Source organism: Artibeus jamaicensis, unplaced genomic scaffold (genome assembly GCF_021234435.1).
Source record: "Artibeus jamaicensis isolate MK-2021 breed Jamaican fruit bat unplaced genomic scaffold, CSHL_Jam_final scaffold_537, whole genome shotgun sequence".
NCBI lineage: Eukaryota > Metazoa > Chordata > Mammalia > Chiroptera > Phyllostomidae > Artibeus > Artibeus jamaicensis.
This window is the reverse complement of record NW_026522047.1, coordinates 7,277,778-7,302,758: the sequence shown is the minus strand read 5'-3', so window position 1 is coordinate 7,302,758 and position 24,981 is coordinate 7,277,778.

Sequence of the window (24,981 nt, the reverse complement as noted above, 5' to 3'; positions counted from 1 at the left end):
ACCATTGCCTCTCTGAAAATATTCTCTGCGGTGGAATACTTTGAGGTCAAACATTTTTAAAACACATAGAAGCCAAAACCTTGACATTAGGCCGTTAGTGGTTTGTTCCCTCTTTTTAAACTAGGAAGTCTTTGTTGAGCTTGAACTTAGATATCTGGTTGTGTGACATTTTGAGATGTCACCCTGTGATTTTTCTTCCTCTGCTTGGTCCCCTTTATCCCACTACCTGTTTCTTGTAGGGGACAGTGGCTGTGGAATGCCTAGCCTCAGGTGGCCCTTGGCAGGACACACAGAAGTGTGGCATTAAAGTCGTAAGGGCTGAGTGGATGGTGATTACCTGCTATAAAATAATTATCTTGAAAAATCATGAGATTGAAAGAATTTTCCTGCGATGTACCTTTAATATTTCCTTAGAGAAGGAGAGGGGGAGTTACATGTCCTACAATATTGTTTTTTTCTGTTTTGGTAATAAAAAGTATACATTTGGTCTTCCTCCCATTCTGGCATGAGTTCCTAAAACCCTTGGGATTTCCTAAGTGTTGAGAATGGCAAGGTTGTCTTTTGTCATACTAATGAGGTGACTTTTGGACCACTCTTAAGAATGGGGGTTGGTTGTCAGTGCAGACAGCCACAGGCTCAGAGGACTGCAACTTTTACCCTGACCTCTAGGGGGGGAGAGGGGCTGGAGGTCGAATCAGTTGCCAGTGCCCATGATTTCATCAGTTGTGCCTGTGTAAGGAAGCCTCCGTGAAAACCCAAAGGAAAGGTTCCGAGAGCTTCCAGTCAGTGGATAAGTAGCAATGATGGCAGAGGGACACACCTGGACAGGTCCTGGAGGCTCTACCCCCTTCCCACACCCCTTGCCCTGTGCATTTCTTTTGTCTGGTGTTTCTGAGTTATATACTGTGTAGTAAATTGGTAATCTATGAGTAAAAGGATTGTCCTGAGTTCTGTGAACAAATTAATTGAACCGAAGGAGCGGGTCGTTGGGTTCTGTATAGCCCTCTAGCCAGAAGCACAGGTGGGCTTGCCGCTGGCATCTGAGGTGTGTGTGTCTGCACATGGGGGGATGGGCGGGTTCATCCTGGAGGACTGAACCCTTACACTGTGGAATCGGATGCTGTCTCCAGGTAAATGCTGTTGGAATTGAGTTCAATTCTTGGGCACTCTGCTGGTGTCTGAGAATGGCTGGTGAGGGGGACCCCACCAGTATTGGAGCTGGGTCGGTGAACCCAATTTAGGCCCTAAGAACAGAGTGGGCCTGCCCTGGGTTTTGGTAGCATGTTGGCTATCTCTTAGGGAACAGAGGCTTCATGGGGCATGCAGGTCAGGACAGCAGGCGACCTTGCAAAAGCTTTCCAAGCATGGGGGAAACCCTCCGAGGTCTGCTGGACATGGAGAGGCCATGCTGAGAGGGTCGCTGGACACCTTGGTGCTGAGCTGCGTGCACAGTCCCATTAGCCTGTTTAATAGATGCCGTCAGTGACCATGGCTCCTTGGCTCCTTGGTGCTGCCAGTGGCACCACTGAGCATTGGTATGGACCTTGGAACTCCTTTAATGCCTGACCGTGAACTTCCCACTTGAATTAAGTTGCTTTGTATAAGTATTGCTTATTTCTCACATGCTTGAGTTTTCTATACATGAATGATGTTGCCTTAAGCCACTACTCTCATAGAAGATTAGATCAAATCTTACAAATGCAGGTCCTACAGTTTTAAAAGCATCCCTCTCTGGGTCCTTTCATAAGACTATTTTCTCTACACATTAGGCACTTTGGTATTCAGCTCTCTTTAAGAGAAAATAGGGAGGAAAGCAATCTTTCCTTCTTCCCCTCAACAGCTTCCCCGCAATTCTGGCTGTAGGAACCCAACACTGGGAGCAGCCTCCATCCCATGAGCCCTCACCTTTGTGCATCTTGGGTGAGGAAGGTGGAAGGAAGCAGGCATTATTTCTAGGCCTTTCTGTCTTCTGGTTGTCCAGATCTGTCCTTAGGATAACTTAGAGATAGATTTTGTTTTTCAGGACATCATTTCCATCTGTACATTCACTAAGAGAATCCATGATTCGCACAATTATTTTGAGAGCTTGTTTGGAGTTTCTCATATGGGAGCACAGCTACTTGTACACCCTTGACCGGAGACTGGTCCTCTAGTTGGAAAGGTCGTCCTCTTTGACTGAGCGTGCTGCTTTGGGAGGGATGCACATGGACTTGTGAGGGAGGAAGGGGACACCTGCCTAGCCAGCCAAGTCAGCTGAATCAACCCTGGCAATCAGTGGGGTGACAGATGTCACAGCCAGATCTCCCTCATACCCTCACACTAATTATTTTGGATGCACTGGCATTTTGATGTCTACTTTCCAATTTTTTCCTCTGAGTTGGAAGTGTGCGTGTGTTTGAGTGTGTGTGTGACACAGCGCTGTCTTTGTGTCATCTGTTTTTCTGGCTGCAGGGTGAAGGGTAGAGCACAGTGAAGAATAAAGATGATTAAAAGAGACGGAATCACTGGCTTCTCTTTTTTCCTAGAGTTAAGAGTGTTGACAGAATGTATACAGTTTTAGACAGGTCAAAATGTTACAACAGAATATTTAGTCTGTGATTTTTTTTTTTTTTCGCCAAGACAAAATCTGGGCAACTTCCATTTATTAGTCGGCATCACGTGTTTGACTCTGGCTACCAATTCAGACCGCACAGTCACCCTTACCAAAGACGGCCTTCTGCCTGGCCCTGTCTTTTTGGGTGCTGTGGGGGCATGACTTAGAGAATGAAAGGCCATTTTGGAAGAATTCCTGTTGGAGGACATGACAAATATCCTTGATGGAAGCTTGGTAGTGGCCCTGTCTTCTAGGCCTATGTCATTGCATTTACTGGCCTCTCCTTTTTCTGACTACACATGTGTGCTCATATGTACTCATGCATGTACACATGTGGTTATGTGTGGCATAGGCAAGTCCCCCCAAAGTATAAAACAATAAGAAACACAGGAAAAACAATAAGAAACTCTTCTTACTCAAGAGTAAGAAAAACCTAGAGAAGACTATGAAATAGAAGCTTTCAAGAGGAGGTTGGGCGACAAGTTAGGATTGCCTGATTTACCAAATGAAAATATAGGTTTCCCAGTTAAATTTGCATTACAGATAAAAAACAGACATTAGAAAATATAAATATGTCCCAAATATTGCATGGAATATACCGATACTAAAAACGTATCCACTGTTTATCTGACTTCAGAATTAATGGGAACCTGCGTTGTAGCTGGAAGCCTTCGTACAACAGGCACCGTGTGCGGGTCATCTGCCCTTGGTGAGTAGAAGGCAGCTGGCTTCCTCCGAGAGGTCAGATGCAGGGACTAGAAACAGTGTGACACTCCGAGGACAAATTCAAGCAAATTTCACCTTCAGCCTAGATTGAGGACCTTAATGTTTTGGGCGCAAAGGAATCGCTCTGGATTCTCTTGAGAGGTGAATAAGTCACTGGGTTGGACAGCAAATAGTTGGAGCTGGTTTTTAGAAGTGACCATTTCAGAAGGAAAAAGAACAGCAACAACAACCAAAAGACAGGAGTTTTGAGAGCGATAACCTGATGCAAAAGCATGAAGCAGAAATAGCAAAAGTGCCTGGGTTGGTTGTTGCTGAATCCCCTTCTCTGCTCACGATGGCATATACTTTCCTGGGCAAACAAGGGACACTTAGATGGGACTGGATTTCCCAAAACTCTGTTTGTAAGAGGGCACGGGGGAGTCTGGCACTACTTCCCTTTTGATTTAATTATTTTCTGTGCACTCATGTATGTTTATACTTAATGCATGTGTGTACTCGCACTGTGAAAAGTAGTATGAATTTGGCTTTGAGTTGGCAATTTACTAAAGTAATAACTAAGATTAGTGAAAAATGCAGTATGCATTTGGAATGGAGCGTAGGCCAATATTTTTGTCATTGTTCCTTCTCAGTTGCATTTCCTTGTCCTCTTACACTGGATTCTGCAAACATAAAATCCATAGAAGTTCATTTAAAATTTCTTTTGATGTTGATCTTCATCAGTTCTTAGTTTAAATACCGAACACTTCACACACCACAGATTCTTGTTTTAATCCATGAATGCAATCAACATTTCGTATTCCCCTTCACATGTTTGCTATTAGTAAGCCTCCAAATTCTGTTCCCAATTACCACAGATATGCTAAGTGTACGTATAGCAGAAACTTGCTAATTTGTAACTTAAAAGCCTGGAAAACAATGGGCTTAAATTAATTGGGTATCTGGTATTTTTTAAATTATAAAACATTAACTAGGTTGAGAAAGAACAATTATTGTACTTTGTATCATGCACTAGTTTATATGAACAGATAATGGCTTCCATGAGACTTCTGAGTTACTCACAACCATGTATGTTTGTACAGCTATGCATTTAGGCACTGGTTGTAGGTCAATATGCCAATAGCCAATTTGCTAAAAGCCAGTTTACTGAATGACCCATTCACTGAATTACAAAATGATTTCTCAGAGTTGTAGTTTTGCTGTGTCTTTGGCCTTGCCCTTGCTTCCACATCATATGCCAGTGGGTGTTTGCCCTTAAGTACAGTTTGCTGAATTGCCCATGTATGTGGACTTACGTTCACTCTTGCTCTGATCGCAGACAGTTCAGGCAAACATTTGTGTTAACATATTAGTTTAAAACATTGATTTGGGCCTTGGGGACTGAGGAATGCTGAACAGGGACTAGAAAAAACATGGGACTGATGAGGAGCCCTGGAATCTGGCTTAGCCATCTGGGAGCTATGTGACCTTGAACAAGCAGTTCATCTTCTAAAGGCTTAGGTTTCCTGATCTCAGCAGGTTACCAAGTGTGTCAACTGAGAAATGGACCTTGGGAAAGAAAAAAGTGGACTCGCATTGTACCTATAATCGAACAGAGCCTGTGGTCTTGTTACCTATGCAGAAGAGTGTTACTCATGTAAATAGTACCTGCTGTGCATCCTAACATCCAGAGGGCTGAGCACTTGGTTCTCAGATCCCTTCCAGCCCTGCCGGTCTATGACTTCCTGGTCTTCTAGGCTCGCCAGAGCTGCTGCTTTTGGTGTGAGGTCTCTGTGTCTATGGTGTGAGGGAGTGCCACTCAGTAGTCCTCCAGAGTGGTGGGCATCTATTAGGACGCACACGAGGACACGGTGCAGATGGGGATGATATGCTTCAGCTAAATGGGACGAATCACACAAGCTGCGTAAAACAATTTGCTAATAAAATAAGCATGTTGATGGCACTCCAGAACCCTGTATGAGATTCCTTCACCACGGTCCCCATGCTGCAGTCCAGTGGACCTGCCGCTCTGGCCACAGCTGACTCAACTTGTCCCCACATAGCACATCTACATTGCTGGGCAGAGTCCTGTGTGGGGTGACAGGAAAGAACCCCGAGGTGGAGGTAAGATCTCCTCTTGCAAATAGTTTGAACTCAGGGTATAGAAAAGCTCAGGCAGCTGATCATGGGGACAGAAGGTGGAAGACGTGGCGGTATCATAACGACGGGACAGGAGACAAGCATGTGACATATCCTTCCTTCTGCAGCCCTCTGCCTTCAAGGTGACTTGAGGCAGACTGTTGGGGCACATCCATGCAGCTGCATCTCCTGGGAGAGTGACATCAGGCGGTGTGCAAGGCCATATATCCGGGGTGGGGTGGTGGGGAAGGGGACTGGACGCCAGAACAGCAGAACACAAAGACTTCTCCTGGCTTTTCATTTCTCTTGTGGCTCTTTCCCTGGCCTTAAAGGTAGGAAACTGGCCTTGGCTTTCCATCTTGTCTAGACTCTTTGAAGGACAAAGATGTTGAACTGGTTTCTGAAGTGAGGGTGACTTATACAACTTTCAAGCACCCACTGTTGTCTTCTCAGTGTCCTTTGTCCCCTACATTGCTTTTAGGTTGCCTTAGTGGCTCTTTTACTCTAGGAGGATGGAGTTGTTTCCCATTGGAAGGGGCTCATGGGGTGGGATTTACCCAGGGTGCCCTGAGAACTGCTGCTCACACCTATTTCTGCCAGGAGGCTCCTGTCTCCTTTGGTTTTTGCTAAGGAATCTGTCAATCAAATAAGTAGCTGCTTGACATCAGCTGTTTTGTCTTAACCAGGACATGTGAAACACCTCGCAAACAGGTAAGCAAACATTTTCTCACAGGCTCTTCCACGTGTTTCCTCAGGGCCCATTTCTGTATAATGCAATTCATGTGGAGCAAAGAGAATTTTGGTAAAATGCATCAAATTTCATTGTTTCTCCTTTTGTCCATATGTGCATGGTTTCCTGTGAATTCGCGACATATGGGTCAGTATGATAGTAAGTTTGTATTTTAGAGATGGAAGGCTTTTGTTTTATGTTCCCCAGCTCAACTTAAAGCTTCTGGGTGGGAAAGGCGATGTTTCTATGTGCATCTATTCCTTTGGTTTTGCTCATCTTCCTCATTTGCATGGATGTGGCACTTTGAAACAAGCAGAGCCACCGGGAGTGGCTTCTTGAGAGAAGTGCCCTCACTGTGATGCCGTTCCCACCACGCCGTGTGGAAGTGGCTTTACAGTGATGAGTCACAGTTGCCGAAAGCCCTTCGACACTGATGAATATGAAAGAGCTACTGTCGCCTGCCCTGTGGAAACCGTTTTGTTTAGCTGCTTCTGAAACCTATTCTCTGTACTTCTCTTCCCTTTTATTCCTGAGCTGATTTACATGACAACAGAATCTGCCCCTATTCTCCACTTGGAGTCCTCACCCTCTCTCTGCAGAGACGATTCTCTGCGACAATGAAGTGAGGACTGAGGGCCACTGGAGCAAATGAACTCGGAGACACAAAGGCCCCCTTCTCATGCAAATTTCCACAGTCATTTAATAGGAAGGAAGAAAAGAACCAGGGTGCAAGACACCCCGAGAACGGGGTGCCATTCCAGGGTGTTCCATGGGGCCTTGGCATCTCTTTCAGAGCGTCATCTGTCAAAGCCTCTCTCTCTCTTTCAGAGAAAGTGAATCCCATTTCCATTTGGAAGGGAAACACGGAGGAACGTAAAATCTAGGCTTAATCTTAGGGCCTGGCTGTGCATTCACACCTCCAGTCCCCTCGATGTCACTTTCGGCTTGGTCACTCATCCCTGACCAGTTAGGACATACCTGAGTTTGCCCTCCTGTTGCCCAAGCTGTCCTCTCTGTCTGGGAGGCTGGTTCTGCTTTTCTTAAGCTTTCTCTGCCCCACAAGGTGTTAGTCAAGCCCTCCTTCCAACTGAGCTTTCTTATTTTAGAATTCCCATTACATCTGAGTTAGCGTCCATCACTCAGTTGCCAGTTCTGGCTTATGAGCTGGGCTTTTTTCTCACCAAAATTTCTTGGAGGAAAAGGATCATGTATGTATTATACCACATTGCTCTTTATCTATAGCTTTTGATGTAATGGCAGATGTGTTATATGTGATTATTAGATGGAATAGCTACAATTTAAGAATCATGAAACTAAGAAGTAAAAATGTATTGGATACATCTACCATGATTGTTTTCCTTCTAACTTTAAAACTTATGGCACCTTGCTTAAATATAAACCATAAAGGGATTAGCTGACTATTCAGTAATGTCGTTATTCATACATAGTATGTCAGTCAATGCATTTCAGTTAAAATACTTTTTAACTCTGAGGTTCAATGCCTACTCACTTTTTTTTTGCTAGGATATATTATTGATAATAATAATATTTATGATAGCAAATACTTAGAGTTTAGCTCATGTCTAGTACCAGTCTAAGCATGTTAAGGGTGTATACTTTAGTTTAACCCTCATAATTGTGCTAGAAAGTAAGGACTAGTATTATAAATACCAAATTGCAGAAAAGAAAATTGGGCATTAAGTAACTTGTCGGCAGCTGTAGAACTGGGACCTCAGTGGGCCGCTTCCTGTGCCAGGCTAGTTCATTGCTCTTCTCCGCTGCCTCGCCTGCCCGCACTCGCAGCCTCTCTGCTGCACGGCCCCCTCACTGTCCAAAGTCCGCTCCAGAGAGGCTGAGCGTGTTTCTGACCAGCCTTTTATCCGAGATCTTAATACTCACCCACAGAACGCAGAGGTGGGCTCCAGTTGGATAGTGGGGCTCACCCTAGGGGTGGTGGGTCAGGTGGTTGGATGAGAATTCCTTTTGATCATCAGTTCTTCCTGTCAGTTATTTGTTACGGTTAAATTGTGGCATTGGTGAACGAAGCTAAAGTAAAATTGCTGGGAAAATGTATAACATACAGTAAACAATCCCAGGGCTGATGCCTCTTCGTGCCCTAAAGAGCAACTTCCTAACTGGGAAGCAGAGGACTCTTCTTCTCTCTGTTACTTATTTAAGGAGCCAACTCGTGTTCTGGGACTGAGTTACTGTGGAAGGAGGCTGCTCTTTAATGGACTCGAAGGATGAAAAGTTTTTGTTTTCATTGTGTGCATGTCCCTCAGAGAAGATTACAGGGACCGTTTAGCCTGGAGATGTATTTTCTGAAGTAGTACATGGTGAAATGAAGGCTACAGTTCCTTCCTGCGGTCCAGAGGGATGGTAAGAACCAGAGTTAAGAGCAAACTTGACTCCACCTGATTCCAAGGGTCCTCCTCCGGGGGTTGGTGGCGACTCCTGCTGGCCGGGCTCTGCGAACCAGCTGGGTCACTCATACGTCAGCCCTGCTAGAGGGCAAGTGCAGTGCTGCATGTCAGCATGCGCCACCGTCCTCACCAAGTGAAACACCTGGTTTTCTACATCGAAAAGAGGGAAGCTAAGAACAACTAGTGTAAGCCTAGAGATTATTTATTCATCCGTCATACATTTGGGAAACGTCCGCCTTTGGGGCACTGCACTGCTTCGTGCCTGTCACGGGAAAAGAATACACGTCACTCCCTGTCCTTTAAAGATCTCACCATGTGGGGCTGGGAGGGAAGAAGTGCCGATGTGAGGGGACATTTGCAAACGGCTATGACAAATGACATAAACATGAAAGCGACGCATCTGGTCGAGCATGGAGCCCCACGAGCAGAGAAAGGTTTTACGGAGCAGGCAACCTTTCTAGCTGGGCACACAAAGAAGATCGGCCTGTCTGGGTGGACACATGGAGAGGAGCCGCTCCCCAGAGGGAACGGGCTGTAGACAGGCATCGGGGGTGAGGGCGCAGGGTTCCCCGGGGCACACAAACGCAGCAATGCCGTTCCATTGGGTGAATTAGGGCCTCTGCTTCTTATTAACGCAGAAGGTGTCATACGCGTTGCTTCCTTCATCTGTGAAACTTCCTTCTGAGAGTCTGTGTGGGGGGTTCAGCATCAGGCTGGAGATACTTCACCTGAGAGGTGGTCCTGGTGAAAGGCTGGCCTGGGCACTTCCAGGGGCGAGTGCTGAGCGCAGGGACGCCTGTGCTGTGGACTCCGGGTGCCAAAGGGCCAAGCCCGTGGCTGCTGGACCAGAGCCCCGGCCTTTGGTGCCCTTCCCTGCACGTCTGTGGCTCTTTAGCATCTCTGTGCACATTTCCCCTGTTTCCTCTGCATCAAATGTCCATCCCCCCGTTTCCTGCATGAGAAAGTCTCATTCTTATTCTGAAATGACATGAACATTAAAGGCTGTGCCGTGGAAAGCATTCTCACCTGACCTGTGTGTAGTGCGCATGTGCATGTGGGTTGCGTGTGGTGGAGAAATATGTATAAACGCTTTTCTTTTTCCTTTAATAGTGTAAAGTGTTTGTATTTATTTTAGTCATCTGAATAATCATGAGTCAGAGAACATCTGACTTTCAGAAACCACAATCATCATGGTTTGGTAATGATTACATCAGCATGGATGTGTGTGAGCGTGTGTGTGTGTGTTGTACGCAGGGCACAAGAGAGGGGCCTTTCCATTCACCAGTACAACATAACCTGGAGAAAAAAAACATTCTGAAATTTTAATTGGCAGTTTTTCCCCTTCCACGTTCATCTTCATTTCCTTCGAACTGTCCACCTCTGTGGAACAGGTGTCGTGCTGTGAGCTCAGACACATGGTCCTGGGTGTGAAGAGGCAAATAATTTGGCCACTGCCACTGGCTTAATGTGTCCACTGGCACCTGGATATAGGCAGTTTTTTGAAGTAGTCATTAGCAGAACCCTCTAGTAATTTCCTTCCAAAATGCATGCTGGCCCTTACGAGTCTTATTATTTTGCTTGCAGAGGCTGTTTTATTCAACTAAATAGAGACAGGCTTTCTGGCTTCTTCAGGACCCTGCTTTGCCCTGACAGACAGACAGTGATGGGGATGCCTGGTGTCAGCACCAAAATCACAGATATGACGTGCCACCTCGGTTACCAGCTTGGCTCCTGGGGCATATTTTAAACTGCCAGAAGAATAGCTATTCATGTTTCTCTTTAGATTATGATGAACTTGCACCTGAGGAGACAGACTCCAGAGACATTTTGCAGGCAAAACAGTAAACACTGATTTGTGAATATGGTTGGCGGTGACTTCCAACTTTGATCTTGTAGTCAGATACACATTGAACTGATCTGTTTATCCCCAATGTCTGTCATAAGATGAGGCATCAGCTGTAAGACTTGCTCCCTGCTCAAGATACTCTGTTGAGATTTTCTGCTTTCTTCAAAGTCAAGGAACAGGGGGAGAGGTCTAGAACTATGTGGAAATAATAGAACTGTGCCTTAACATTTCTTATTAAGAGGAATTAGTACATACATAATTAAACAGGATACTCATAAAAATTATGTGCCTTTCCTCTTGAATATGAATGTCTTGAACTTCCTCACCTTTTAAAATCCTAGTGGTTTTCCATCATCATATGCAGCTTATCCTTTTCAACTTCTTGCTCCTAAAGAGAAGTGCAATTGAAAGTACAAGGGTCAAGGATGTAGCAAATTTGAAGAGTTCTTTGCTCTGTTTATGGTGAGACTCACACCCCAGTGAGATAGCCCATCCTTGGGGCACTTGGGGTTTTCCTGCTCACATAATGGACACACCTCAGTGTAGAGAAATGAAGTACCGATTAGATGATCGGATTCATTCATCGGGGGGTCTCCTTAATGGATACCATTGTTGGGCCTTTGTGTTCTTATGAAACTACTCATCCCTGCCTTTTCTATCTAGGAGGAGTTATAGTAGAAAATTTGTCACCCATGGTTCCCTGTTCTCTGGGTCTGGAGACAATCACGACAAAGCTCAGCAGAGTGCAGTGGATTCTTCACTGATCTTACCTGACCTGCCAATTGATCGGTGTTTTCTGTAGAACATACTGATTACGGACCAGCACATGTGTCTGATTCCTGCAAGCCAGTTCCTTTGTGGTATTCATGTGCACCTTTGCTCCTATAAAGTTTTAAGTTGTTTACTTATAGTAGTCAGTTGTTTCACTTGCAGTTAAATTCCTGGGAAGCAGATTCTGAATGGAGATTAGCCTCCTGGGAGTTTGTTAGGAAGTGCTTTTGAGTCAACACCTGCAGAAGGCGAAGGAAGGAAGCAGGTTTCATCAAAGAGAGAACCTGGGCTGCAACACAGACTCAGAGAAGCCTCGTGCCCCGCCACCAAAAGCCCAGGCACCAAAACCCCCCTCCACCAAAAGCCCAGGCACCAAAAACCCCCCTCCACCAAAAGCTCAGGGACCCTCATGTGCCCTCATGTGGACTCATCATTGGCTGTGGGATTACAGATGCAACTAAACCTGCTTATGGAGATTGTAGTTAACGCCAGTACCTTTGTTTAGTTAAACATTATTTAAATCTATATAAGATACATTCAGAAAGAGAGGACTTTTTCTATCAAGAATACATGGGTTGTGTTTTAGAGACTCAAAAATTAAGGTGTTAAAAATCAAATTATATGCAAAGTATGTTTTTGTAGGTCATAGGTGAACCTTATGAAATGATAATATTTATAGGTCACAAGTGGTTAAAATTGAACATTCACTAATGTAAGTGGTTAGAAATGTAGAAGCAGTCTACAACAGAAAATTAGATGGAAAATTATGGACCCAATGGTATGGGAATGGTTTCTTTAAAAAATGTGACAAATCAGTGAGGGACACATACTCAGGGGAAGTCTTTTAACTCTACATCCAGCAACTCATCAAAGGATGCACCTTAGACATCTCATGTTCGTGGATCACTACTTTTAACTTTTCTTACTAACCACCAGCTGCTATTCATAGTCCTGTGGATAAGCAGAGGGCTTAAACTGCACTAGGAGTCTCATCTCCAGCCATTGGGAGGTGGTGGGGGTGGTGAAGATAATCTTCCTACCCCCAAAATGAAACATCTCCTGCCTAGGGTGAGGTAGGCACCTTTACACAACAGAATTCTGCATTCTCTTTCCAAGTTGAGGCCCTCTCTGAGAACCAGGAGAGCTTCCTAGTGTCTGAGCCACCCTGCAGCGTTCTGGAATTTTCAGCATCAGTCGTTGGCTAATAACCCTTTGCCAGGTCCTTCTCCCTGATGTCTGTGCCATATTCTGCACCTTCCAAGTTGTGGATGGATGCTCAGTTTCAAAACAGGGATAGTTCCAGGGTCTGTGGGACCTAAAGCTCATACAATTTAGAGAATCCCTTCTAAGGGAAAAAAGCACCAAATTACAAATACAGATTTCAGTATAAAGTGCTTATTTAGAATAAAAAGAATCACAAAAATTACTAACTGAAGAAAACTTACAAATAGTATAATCACAAAATTCACAAATATAATATTTTATTAACTGCCTGTCATTCCTCTGTAATACTGCTTTCTTACATTTTTTTGCTTACATTCACTTCCATCACTCAAATAAAAACAATTTTTCATTTATTTTATTTTTTAAAAAAGATTTTCAAATTTATTTATCTTTAGAGGGGAAGGGAAGGAGAGAGGGAGAGAAACATCAATGCATGGTTGGTTGCCTCTCATGAGTCCCCTGCTAGGAACTGGCCTGCAACCCAGGCATGTGCCCTGACTGGGAATCAAACTGTGATCGTCTGGTTAGCAGGCTCACACTCAATCCACTGAGCTGCACCAGCCAGGGCTTATTTTCAGTTTTTAGAGGAAAATAGAAAAGGTATCTAGTCTTTTCTCTAGCATGGTTGATTGTATATACAACAGTTTAGAAGAAAACCCTTATCTTTCTGACTTATTATTGGCATTCTTTTATCAATTTTTCAGATCACTGTGAATAGGAAGTCCTCTCTCAAATTTCATATATAAGCTTTCTCCCAGTATAAAACCCTTTTTGGTACAGTGTCAAATCTTAAATTCCCTTTGATTTCATTCTCCGCAGTGACCAGTTTGTTCCTGATGACAGCAATGCAGAGCTTTACACTGTCTGAATGTCAGAATTTTATATAATCTCAGCAAAAAAGAAGTATCTTCCCTGTATTTCATTTGATTCATATCTCTTTATTAATTGAAATGATCACTTTGCTTTGAAGCAGAGTTTACCTGTCACATTTGCTCTGTCCCTAGGTGCTTCCTTTTTCCTACTTTTTTTTTTTAATCTGGGATTTTGACTCACCCCCCTAGGTGAGGACATAGGTACATATTTTTTTTTAAGTTTGAAAAAGAACACTCAAGTAGATTGTAGAAGAAAAGTTTGTGATCAAACTCTATCTGTATCAAACTGAAAAGAAGTCATAAGCAGGACACCGAATGTGTACTAGGGAATCATTGAAAACGAACAGATAGATCCCTCTATTCCCTAAGGCAGATGGCGCTACTTGGCATTACTGCCATGCTTATCAATGAGCAGGAGAACCGGATGAAAAGTCTCCTTCCGCTGAAACCTAGCTGCTTGTTGTACATCTGCCTTGAGATCATTCAGTGCGAGTGGACAAAGGAAATGTCTCAGAACACTCAGCAGCTGTTCTGTAAGAACTCCAGACACTGTAACATTTAAATGGGTATTTTTTTAATTTTAATTATTGGACGTCATGTCAGATGGCCCTCTCTTTATGTTACGTGAAGGTTTCTATTTTATGTTTCTTTGGGTTTGGATCTTCTCAGTTGGTCTGTTCTCTCAATACAGCAGACCTCCAGTTCTTCAGAGTCGATTCCCATTCCTGGTTTTACTTGCTACCCTTAAGTGCTGTCAGACCATTGAATTATTTGATGCCGGTGGTAGAAACAACATTCCTTCAAGATAAATGACATGATGTCATTTCAACCAGCCAGAGATGGACCAGGACAGGGTAAGGTGCCATGTGTGTGCTCCATCCATTGTCCCTGGGGTTCCCAGCATTCCAGGAGCTCCGCCGAGTCTCATTCTCTAGTTGATGCTCACAGACATGTTCGGAAATCTGAGGCCATTGTCTGAAATCCCTCTGTGGGAACGGGGAGGACATGGGCCCCGGACAGGTGGGGAGGAAAAGTGACGTCAGTATGGAGAAAACAGTTCTCCATGGAAAACTGCAACTGCAAAGTGATAACTTTCTTTTTTCTAATAAAACCATGAGAAAATACCTGTTTTTGAAAATATTGCTCTTTACAGACTGGGTTCTTAACTTTAAAAGCGGGTTTTAAATTTTTGTTTTCTGCCATTTGAACAATTATGTTTGGGTCCCCAAAGGGCCTTCCTTAAAGATTCAGGTCTGCTCTTAAGAAGCTTAGTAGATGATGGTTTTAAATATTTGGAATCATAGATTGGTCTTTTTATTTGGAAGATAAGATTTTTTTGGTCCTTTCTCCACATTTTAAAAGCAGTAACACCAAATACCAAGTCTATACACGTGTTTATGGTATGCAGGTCTTTCTGAGGAGCCCATAAAAACTCTGGCCTCACAGTTCCTTGTGAATTGATGATTTATTACCATAGTTGAATAGTTCTTTTCATTGGCATACAATGTTTTTTTCAAGGTGAACTCGATCATGATTAATGAGCCCCACAAAATCCTAGAGCCTCCAAAATTCTGAGTCTGTGGCTCATCCTTAACAAGTGTTAATTAAGTAAAAAACTTGATGAACTTTACTTTTAAAAACTTTTCTGCACTTACAGTCTAGAAAGCATTTCTATTAAATGCAAATTAAATTAAACAATTTTCTTTTATGTCACTATCTTTAAATGATTATAGAATAATGAATATATAGAAATAATTCATAGAGAAAAATTACTTATATGAAAATATCCCTTATATTAAGTAATACTTAGGGATACATTTTCAAAGTAACTTTAGCTGGTTATGCAGAATAGTGTTTTCCAGACGGTGAAAGGTTTTAATATCTGGTCATCGATGACAGTGATACTCACTGGGAGTGTTTTGCTTTATTGTATCCTAAACTGTTCTGATAGGTGTAATCCTCAAGAAGAGAATGAAAAATTTCAAGCAAATATAAATATTTATAACAAAGTTTACTTCCTGTATTTCTTTGATTGCACTAGCGTGGATGTATCTTCATGTGAATATTTTGTCTTGGATTTGAGGAGGCTGGAGCACCACAGAAAACAAAGGCTCCCTGCTGAGATGTCCCTGTGATGCTAACATACAAAACTCCCGGCCGTCTTTCACCAACTGGCCAGACACATCACAGCATAATGGGTCACGACTGATTACTTTCCATTGCACCTGTGTAATGGGGCTCAAATTAATACCTGGTCGTCGCGATCCCATTATCCTACGTTCTAATGCTGTGTTGTTTGGGGGGCCTGCGGTGGTGTATGTTTTGTCCAAAACAGAACTATGCATATAAATTTTTTGAAGCTCTATTTTGTTCAATTTGGGTTGTGATCCATCTGGAAAGAAACATTTTTTTTAATGTTTTCAGGCTTGGTTTGCTGATTCTATTGTCTAATGATAGAAAACAAATTATGTGCTATACTTGGAAGAAAAACATTAAACTATTTAAATTAGAAGAAGAATGGCAACAGATTTGAAAGGGTCATGAGAACATGAAGAAAGTATTTTATAAAAATCCTTAGTGGGGCTATTTAAATTCCAGAAGTATTATTTTTATTTTTACTTTTTTATTTTTGAGTTGCAGATGACATACAATATTGTATTAGTATCACATGTACAGCATAGTGATTAGACATTTATAATCTTCTGAAGCAACCCCCTGGTGAGTCTAGTACTCAGCTGGTACCGTACATAGTTATTACAATATTATTGACTATATTCCTTATGCTGTACATTTTATCCCCATGCCTGCTTCTATATCTGGCAGTTTTTCAGAATTAACTATTAATATAACTATCTGGAAGGTTGAAATTCAAATAAACATTAATTAATACATAGGTTTTGAGTTTCTACTTTGAGTCCATCAAAGCATTGTGGAAAAAACAGGAATGGTATGCATTATTATATTCACCTTCCAGGAATTTAACACTCATTTAGTGAGACAAAGCAATCCATAAAAAACAGCATAACCCACCGTTCACAGGCATATATGGTGAGAATACATTGTATTGGCCAGTTTTTCTCACAGAAACCTAATCTTTCAAAACATTGGACCATGTCAACGTGAAAACAAGTGATTACCTGCGGAGATGGGAGATGATGTGATAGAATCTTGAATTCGGGATCAAAAGACCAGCTGTGAAGGCTTCCTCTTACGCCCAAAGTTAGATTCTTTCTGTCTACATCTTTAACTCCAGCCGTTGCTATAGCAACCAGCAGGGGCAGATATGACCTGACAGAACCTTACCTGGGCTGCACTGAATATCTGTCACCACTGGGCTTCTCAGCTGCCTCCACGGGGGAGAGGTGGGACCCCGTGAGCTATTCTGGAAGACGTGCAGCTCAGAAAGTGTCAGAAATGGAGACGAAGTGGAGAGCCTTTGATCAATGGGGAACGTGAGCTGCTGGATAAGAGTTTCCTTCCACCGCTGTCCCTTGAGCAGCCAGCTCTGAGATGCGTTCTCCACACTCCTCCCACTGGGTAGGTGGCCCCCATTGGGACACAGCACCTGCTGACATCAGCAAGCCCAGCCAGACCTGGACTGGCGTTCCCTTCTTCCTTCCTTCACTGTCCCAAGTCCCCCAGTCCTGCTTCTTAGGATCTACATCCAAACCTTTCTCTCAGGCTCCTCTTTTTAGGTTAAGATTAAGACACAGATTAAGACCCTGCCTTTGATATTTTTTTAGGTGTGTGGAAATGGCAAAAAAAAAAAAAAAGAATCAGAACAAACAAAAGAACCCTCACTTTAATTCAAGAGACGGCCTAGATTGCTTGGGTTCTGGCTCCGGGTATGTGGATGACTAGCTGTAGACCTTACGTGAATTACTTCAACTTTTTGTACCCCGGTTTCCACATTTGTAAATGGCGATAAAGCTTGTACTTATATTTTATGGATTGTTGTGATGATTCAATATAAATCCCTAAGCAGCACCCGACTCATGGTGAGTGAGGCTGAAATGATTTCATTCATGCATAGCACTAATAATAATGCCAGGCACTTTTGTGGCTTAAAATAAGGCACATTTATTATTTTACAGCCTAGAGGTCAAGGTGTTCACGGGCTGTGCTCCTTGCAGAAGTTCTAAGGAATAATCCATTTCTTTGCTCTTCTAGCTTCTACAGGCTGCCAAGTTCATCACCTTGGGGACTTTCCTTCCCGCTGGTTCAACTCTTCTCCCATTGTCACACCCCCTTCTCCGAATCAGACTTCCCTGCTGCCTTCTCAGTGAGCTGACCAGGATAATCGCCGCATCTCAACTTCTTTAATCACATCTGCGAGTTCCCCTTTTCCTTGGAAGGTGCCGTATTCACAGGTTCCAGGAGTTAGGATGTGGATATTCTCGGGTAGCAATTATTCTGTCTGCCCTAGTACTCAACCAAGGTGGCTGTATAAGTGACTCTGAGTCCCAGTTTCATCACTTATGGCAATAAGAAAGATTAGAATCAGAATGGCATGGCATGGTAAGATGAAGCAAAAACAGTCCGTATTTATTATATAGCTTTGTGTCATTACAAAATCTTGCTTTAAATTGGGCTTTCAAGAATGTCTCCTAATCCTTGTGCTGCTTCATAGATGGCTTTAATCCACTGCACAGTAAGCCTGAGCCCTGGACATACTCGGATTTGCAGTTTCCCAAACTCCTGGGGTGCTCAAAACCAGTCCTCACCTTGTTGCATTTTAATTCCTTTGTTCTTTTTCTCCCTTAAAGACTCTAGGCTTCTCAAGGGTCTGTACCTATCTGTAGAACAGAGTAATGCTCACCAATTTCAGTTGTATGGAGACCTAGCTGACTGAATATACGCACCCACGAGGAAAGGCCAAGCATGTAGGATTCCTAAAGGCTGGTTATTAAATCTGATATTGTTTAATCTGAAACCATTGAAAGACTTGATCATAAATCTCTTGCCTTTAAGCCACCAAACAGCGATCAATAATGTAATTGTTTTAAATATTTTGGGGGTCATGATTTGTATTAATATGCCAGAGAAAGTATTTTAAGAAAAGTGTGCTATAAATCAGCCCTAACTGCTGTGGACAGAGCACCTGAGTACAGCCCAAGGCTCAGTTCTCTCCTCAGAGAGCAAGTGCAGGGTTGACGATCTCAGAGATCGTCACAATCAGAGAAACAAACCCTTGGAAGCCATTTACTGGGTAACATGCAAATGCAAGCAACCATCGCAGCTACACTCCTTAGCACTGCAGCGCAAGTATGCAACTATATGGGCAAATTAGGGGGTGCTATTGGCAGTCGGGAAGTTTGCCCGGAGTGCCTGGGGTAACATGAGGCTCTGACTGTGCCCTGAAAACCGTGTGCCAGAGTGCTGGCTAGGAGTTTCCCATTTTAAGTTTGTAATGAAATTAGGTGTGAATGTGATGACTGATGTAATGTATGCAGTCCTATCAGATTTATATTGGACATGAATATGTTGCTTCTGGGTACAGTAGTGACTTTCCCAACTTCCCCCATCCCTCAGTTTGTTGGAAGGAAGCCACCACAACACCATGATGTCAGGCCAAAGCCCTCTTTCCAGTCGCTGAAATGACATTTGGTGTAAGTCCCTGCAGTGTTTTGTGTGGTCCACAGAGTCAAGTTCAAGTTTTAAATGCCTGTCCTTTTTACTAGTCATGGTATTCATCAGTAGAATTGTGTTCGTTATGTGGGAAGTGTCTTTGTACAATTAATCCAGATTTAATATGCTCAGATTTATAGAATCTTTAAAGGTTTAAGATATGGTACTTAAGGGCTTAGGATGGCAAACCCAGTTTACCTCATCAGTCTTCTGTGATGGCTGATGTTTAGGTCTTTCCAACACTTAAAATTCACACGTGAGCAGCTGTAATGGGTAAGTGTGTGTGTCCACTTGACTTGGCTACAGCGTCCAGATGTTCGGTCAGACACCGGTCTAGGTGTTGCTGTGAGGGTATTTTTTTAACATGTGATTTAATTTTGTCTTAACACTTCTAAAATGTGTGGCTAAAGCTGTCAGTCTCCACATACTTTGTGAAAGTCACCGTTATGCTCCATGGACAAGAATGAGAAATGGTATAAATCTGTCTTCATTAGCCCTTAATTCTGAGTTTTATAAACTGCTGAAATTTTATAATTTGAAATTTGAGATTCTCAGCCATGTGATTGTTTTAAGAATTTCTGCAATGCAAAGTGTACGCAGCTGCCTCAGGGAAGACTAAGTCAAAATAAAGGCACTGACTACAGTTTTCACGGTGCAGTAGACCTCAAAAAACACTGCAAGTAAATCAGTTCAGAGATAAGAAAAATAATCTGAGTGTTAATAAATCTGTTCTCTGTGTACTCGGGACATCATTCTGAACCTCTATTCCTTTTTTCCCACTGTTGTGATAAACCCGTGAATGATAACAGCTCTTCCATAAAGCCTCTCCTTGGCATATATCAGAATCCATGCTGCCTTTGAACACATGTTCCACTCGGTTCATTTTCATGGGAATGGCTGCGTGCAAATGCAGATGAATAATGCATCTTCTGTTTTTATTTCTTGCTGGGGACCAGAATACTTTCATATGAATGACATCACAAAAAGTGCAATTCAAATGTACTCTCTGCTCGGTGATGACCACTTAGTGGTCAGACTCTTTCACTCCATCTTTCTTCTTGACCATCGCTTGAATGGACCTAGTGTTCACACCAGAAGAACTTTCTTTGGCCGGGTCATCTGTGCCTGTAGAGTTCCTCGTGCAAGGCTTCCTGCCATCTGTTTTGCATTTTATTTCCCATGTATGCTTTCTTGTTCCATCATCTGTATTAGTTTGGAACTAATTCTTGAGTAAGAAGTCATGTTCTTTCCTGAGTCTGTTCTGAGTTGCCAGGGGTTTGGATATTTGAAAAACCTCATTTGTGAAAACAGTGAGCATTATGGGTATTAGTGAACATTACCTTCCTTTGAACATTTTATGCTGAATTATCTTTCAGATTTAGGTTTGACTAATCTTAGACAGTGTTTACTAATTTGATTTAATTTGGAAGTCCATGCTTCTTTAAGAAAATACAGAAGAATTATATGACATTGCATTGTTTGATAGCCACAACTCGTTCATGGAGGGAAATTTGGAACTTGTACAAAAGGTTTCATAAAGAACCATTTATAAGCTGGTAACCCAGGTCTTTCTTCTTTTGGTTGGAGAAGCACAGTGCCCTGGTGCTACTGTCTTCTAAACAGAGAGGTACAGTAGGGAACCAGTTGCTTCTTCCCCTCTGCCTGTGACATTTGCATCAAGAAATAAGAGTGACTATAGTGAGGAACCCTGAACATGCAGGGGAACTGGGCATTAGCAGGTCTGTACCACTCACTGAGTTACAGATTGAGGTTTGTAGTGTGTGCACAGGCTGTTATGGAAGTTTCCAGGTAATTTTTACAGTCTGTTTAGCCTCAGGAGATTTTTGGAGAAGTTTTAAAGGATGTCAGTAAGTTTAAGACTTGCAGCCGTGGTGCTGCCTTGGCCTGCCTGCGGAAACTGGGAAATACCGGATGCTGAGGCCCGAGAGTCCTTTGAGGACTGCATGTCCCAAGGTGTTCGGAACCAGAGAGGAGAGAAGAGCAGGCACGCATCCTTTGGCATCTCTCTCTGAAAGGAGGCCTCGGGCTTTGGAAAGGCAGACAACTCTCCGTAGGAATAATTTATTAAAGTGTTATATCCTCCTTTCAGAATGGACGTTAATGATAACTAACTCTCCAGGGGATGTTCATTTTTGCCTAGGTTGCATTGTAATAAAAAAAAAGTTACTACCAGACTTGATCGGGTTTTCTGGAACCTGAACACATTCAAAGTGTTCCACAATGTTTAAGATGCCTGGATAAGAAAGAAACCGCAGTGGTTAGTTGGGCTACTTACCCGAATAGCCGGTTGTGCTGCTGGAAGGGTGAGTTCGGGCAACATCCTGACTGCCCCATGTGGTCATGGCTTCTGAGGTAGAAAATCATTGTGTTTTAGAGGTGGAACAATTTATAAGTGAAAGGACCTGGCTACCTGGGGTCCATGAACCATGATGTCTTAGGTACCACTTTCCCCTGGTACTCAAGTGCATGGCTTTTTAAGAAAGCACAAGGATCAAAAAAAGCACTGAGTGGTATGGTTTTGTTAATGTAATGAACTCACTATTAGAAATGAATAAAATTGCTTTTTCTCTTGTATTATATAAGTATGTCTCAGTAGTAAAGTCATCAACTCCAAGAAATACTTAATCATGTCTCCTTTAAATCGAGTGAAGGTTGCCACCTCACTGCCTATTTCTATGCACTTGACTGCTTTACTATTGAAAAAGTTTTTGAAGGTTTTTTTTCTTCCCTGGTGCATAGTCTATTAAACTGTTAAATTAAACAATTCCCTTTGTCATATCTCTGCCATCAGGTGATGCTAAAATAATAAAACTGTTCTTGCGTAATTCAGCAAAAAATGTAATCCATTTATGTTTGACCAAAGGGTCTTAACTTTAGAATAAATCAACAAGACATGCTACACGTGTAATTATTTCAGGAAACAAAGCAGCCTTTAATGCTGTCCTTTCCATTTATCCTCTTTCCTGGACAATCTCAATTGTTTCCAAGTTGCACGAACTGGCAGAAGTAAACAGTGAGGTGCCTCCCTGTGGCGCCACCGGCTTGTTGGCATCTCCTAGCTGATGGGCACAGAAGGGTCCTAACTGCGTATCTGCTGCTCCTGGTCATGACCCAGACAAGCGTTAGATCAGGGTTTTACGCATGCGTGCGGACACGCACACCGGATCTATAATTATAGACGCATGTGGTTCGGCTTCGCTGAAGATGTTGGTGACACGTGCTGTGATGGAGGGAGAGTGTGCTGCGGGCTGCTGTCTCTAATGGCTGAGATAAGTGACTATTACTCAGCCCTCAAATGCAAACCATCCCGATCTGAAAGCGCTCTGCAGAAGAGGAATGTGCACCTCATTTGGGGGGCAAAGAATTATGCAGAATGTGTCCAAGACACCTGCAGAAAATTAAAGACTTTGCTTCTCTGTATGTGAAATTCTCATGATGTAATTACCCTCCGTGTCAGACATAATACCGCTCCCATTAGACAGAACACACTGAGGGAACATTGAATAGCCTTTTTGTCAGGAGTGTTCCTAAGGATTAATAGGGCTGTCTCTGCAGTAATTGGAAGGTTTCCCCCACTTTGCATGCAGCCATCCTCACTCATGTCTTTCAGGTTCATTATTAGGCCATTGCCATTCTATTTGCCATGGGGGCACAAGCATCTTCGTTGTTAACATCTCCTGCCAGCACCTTTGTCTCTTTGGAACGGGCTGCTGCCTTTAACCACTTCCCCTTTTGTGCAGGCCTTGCCTTGCCTCTCTTTATGTCTCTCCCTGGTCACAGTGCCAAGTGCTGGCAGGAAAGGGACTCCTTTTCCATGCACCGCAAAGATGAAAGTGACCAAATAGGGCTTGATCGTCGGGCTAAAGCATCTCACTTTGTTCCAAGGCCCTTTCATCCTCCAGGGAACTTCCTCAGTGGGGATGGAGCCCAGGGCTAATCTTTCTGACTGTGTTTTGGCCTCAGCAGCGTCAGTATCCACTTTATAGATCTACATGGCAAACGGTCTCTTTATTTGGATTTCTAGTATGCCTCTAATTACTGCATGATAAGATTTCTGAGCTGAAAGGAGATGCAGAAATCTGTATCATATTATTTTCCCTGCTTCTCTAGCCTATGGGGCTATGTTAAAGGATTCATAGTAAATTGCCATGAGTTATATTCTGTTTGCCAGTGACAATGTTCTGGTTTAGGTTAAAATAAAACTGGACTTAAAAGTACTAAATGTACAATCAGGTCATTGTATATCAGAATGACTGATTCAGGTAGTGTATGTGGGTGCAGTGTGGGTGTTTTTAGGGGGAGCATGGGTGGTTGGGATGAAAAAGGAGGAAATAGAGTATTTATGTGGGCCAAGGGTTCTGAGATTCTCCCTCTTAGATATTCTCCGTGAAGCCAGAGGTGGAGTTTATCAACTTTGCCTTTGAGTGCATATTTGGAGGCTTGTCTGTTGAATGAAAAACATCAGAATGAACATTTTTCTGTCAATGACAAGCACCAGTATAATCAATTGAGTTTGAGTCAGTCTGTGAGAATGAAGAGACACCACCTGCCCCCCCCATCTCTGTTTCTATGGTCAATTAGTGACTAAGTGATGCCATTGCAAGCCACCAGCTGAACGAGTTGGTTCTTTAAAGACAATTAGATGATTCAGAAGATTCCTGGTGCTGCAATGTTCATGTTAATATATTTTATGCTAATTTAAGATATAATTCCTTTTCTATGTAGGATAACTCAAAGAAATCAAATAAATCAAATATTTGACCCTGGCCAGTTCTCATTACTTTCCACTTGTGTGTTTCCTATACTTTTTACTAGAGTGTGAGACTTTAAAGAGAGATACGCCCTGATAACATTTTGTATAGCTCCTGTTTTCCTGCAACAATGGACTTTCAATCAATATCGGTTCAATAGAACCAACTTGGGTACTTGTGATGGTTTTCATAAAATGGCATATTAACTGGTATGCAGATAATGCTTTTAATTTAGAGAGGGCTTTGCCTACTTTCAATGTTAAACCAAATGTTTCTTTCTGATACTAAGGGTGAAGAATAAAAATGAATAATAGCCAAGAAAAAATTTAGTTTTAATTATTGATCTTGCAAGAATTTCTTTTAAAGTTTAATAAAATGGTCAATCCTTAATCTGTAATACTGTCCTTGTAGCTTATTTCATATATATATAATTATATATAAAATACATAAAATAAATTTAAAAATATAAAAGTTAATATATAGATATATAAGTAATAATGTGACAGTCTTATAAAGGAGAGTGTAAGCATGGCCATTTCGACTTATAAAACTGATTAGAAATCTATTGTAATCGAGGATTCAACACAGATAGCTCTTGCTATGCATTTAAATATAATTTAGTATTTTATGTCTAAACAGAGAAGCATAAAGCACATTATATACAATGCCTCACACTTAGCAAGTACTCACTAAAAATGGCAGTTGCTATTGCTATTCTTTTTTTTAATTTTAAATTTTTATTTTTTAAAATGTATTTTATTAATTATGCCATTATAGTTGTCCCATTTCTTCCCATTCATTCCCCTCTACCCTGCTCACCCCTCACCCCTCATTCCCCTCCTGTAGTTCATGTCCACATGCTATTGCTATTCTTGTTCCTATTTTTAGGCATCTGTGGTTTAGGTTATTTAACACTGGACTTGAACTTATGCTTAGAATATGTCCTGACTCAATCCTATACTACCTGTGAGAATTTGGGCATATTTTTTTTTTGCTTCTAAATTTAAAATTTGCTACTTCTTATGCTATGTGAAATCATTTGAGAAATTGTAAAATTCTACATAATGGGAGATTATTATTATTTTGAAACTGGTCTTATTTTCCAGTTTCTTTCTACGACAACATCTATAGTATAGCCCAGCTCCTTATGAAGCACCTTTACCTGCTCATCTCCCTGTGCTGAGAGTCATCTCTCTTGTGCTGATAGGTTTTTACTGGAATGTATAATGTATGGTGTGAGACATCAGCTGTAAAGTTTATGGGACTGAGGTTTTCAAAACG